This window comes from Saccopteryx leptura, chromosome 1 (genome assembly GCF_036850995.1).
Source record: "Saccopteryx leptura isolate mSacLep1 chromosome 1, mSacLep1_pri_phased_curated, whole genome shotgun sequence".
Taxonomy (NCBI): Eukaryota; Metazoa; Chordata; class Mammalia; order Chiroptera; family Emballonuridae; genus Saccopteryx; species Saccopteryx leptura.
In genome coordinates, this window is record NC_089503.1 from 161,910,549 (window position 1) to 161,912,483 (window position 1,935).

Below are 1,935 nucleotides of genomic sequence, written 5' to 3' on the forward strand. Positions count from 1 at the left end.
CCTCCTCCAGGGGCATGGGCCAAGGCAGTGAGGCCACCAGCAAGAATTTCCGCCAGTCCACAAACTCCGAGTTTACTACTAATAAAGATGTTAGCTCCTGCAACTAGAAAAAGACAGGAAATGCCCTTGGAATGTGTGCACAATTCTAGCATGAAGCTCTATTGGCTCATGTTTCTTAGTGAGAGATTCAGATGAAGGAAGTAGGATTTCAGAAGGGTGAACAAAGTGACTTCCGTTCCCTTAAGCTCTACCCACCACTCTACATCAGGCAGTACCTAGAAAGTATTTCACCTTTTGCTTCTTTGACATTTACATTTCTGCTTACACAATGAATGTATACGTCTGTTTCCAGTTGCCTTTACACCTTTTCAAAAGAGCAGGGACAAAAGTGACAGCAGTGGGCATGCAAGGGCTGCACAGCCCATAGGGAAATACTCTTTAACCACTTTGTCTTCTGATAACATTTTTTTTATTTTTATTTTTTTTCCATTTTTCTGAAGCTGGAAATGGGGAGAGACAGTCAGACAGACTCCCGCATGCGCCCGACCAGGATCCACCCGGCACGCCCACCAGGGGCGACGCTCTGCCCACCAGGGGGCAATGCTCTGCCCATCCTGGGCGTCGCCATATTGCAACCAGAGCCACTCTAGCGCCTGAGGCGGAGGCCACAGAGCCATCCTCAGCGCCCGGGCCATCTTTGCTCCAATGGAGCCTCGGCTGCGGGAGGGGAAGAGAGAGACAGAGAGGAAAGCGCGGCGGAGGGGTGGAGAAGCAAATGGGCGCTTCTCCTATGTGCCCTGGCCGGGAATCAAACCCGGGTCCTCCGCACGTTAGGCCGACGCTCTACCGCTGAGCCAACCGGCCAGGGCCTGATAACATTTTTAAGACACAAACTATGATGAGGAGCAAGAACCGCCAAAATCATCTACTTTTACTAGTTAGGATCATTTCATCAGGGAGCCATAGATACAAACTTACCGGCTGAGCCTCCGGGTCCTTGTGACATTTCACTGACTGTTAGCATCCTCACTCATTCTTCAAAAACTGAGCATGTGGCCCTGGCCGGTTGGCTCAGCCGTAGAGCGTCAGCCTGGCGTGCGGGGGACCCGGGTTCGATTCCCGGCCAGGGCACATAGGAGAAGTGCCCATTTGCTTCTCCACCCCCCCCCCCTCCTTCCTTTCTGTCTCTCTCTTCCCCTCCCGCAGCCAAGGCTCCATTGGAGCAAAGATGGCCCCGGTGCTGGGGATGGCTCCTTGGCCTCTGCCCCAGGCGCTAGAGTGGCTCTGGTCACGGCAGAGCGATGCCCCGGAGGGGCAGAGTATCGCCCCCTGGTGGGCAGAGCGTCACCCCTGGTGGGCGTGCCGGGTGGATCCCGGTCGGGCGCATGCGGGAGTCTGTCTGACTGTCTCTCCCCATTTCCAGCTTCAGAAAAATACAAAAAAAACAAACAAACAAACAAAAAAAAACTGAGCATGTGTCTCAAAGTCCATTCATTCAATCATTCAATTTTTATTGGTTGTCTACTAAATTTCAAATGTCAGATACTGTGCATGTACTGGTTTTTTTGTTTGTTTGTTTGTTTTTTGTATTTTTTCTGAAGCTGGAAACGGGGAGAGACAGTCAGACAGACTCCCGCATGCGCCCGACCGGGATCCACCCGGCACGCCCACCAGGGGCGACGCTCTGCCCACCAGGGGGCGTCGCTCTGCCGCCACCAGAGCCGCTCGAGCGCCTGGGGCAGAGGCCAAGGAGCCATCCCCAGCGCCTGGGCCATCTTTGCTCCAATGGAGCCTTGGCTGCGGGAGGGGAAGAGAGAGACAGACAGGAAGGATGGGGGGTGGAGAAGCAAATGGGCGCTTCTCCTATGTGCCCTGGCCGGGAATCGAACCCGGGTTCCCGGCACGCCAGGCCGACGCTCTACCGCTGAGCCAACC

General features: G+C 54.5%; 1 non-coding gene across 1 annotated transcript; it reads right to left on the minus strand.

Annotated features, from left to right (window-relative positions):
• Positions 1-793: 793 nt before the first annotated feature.
• TRNAV-AAC (transfer RNA valine (anticodon AAC)) lies at positions 794-869 on the minus strand. The gene has a single exon. It is a non-coding gene; the product is annotated as a tRNA-Val (tRNA).
• Positions 870-1,935: the final 1,066 nt, after the last annotated feature.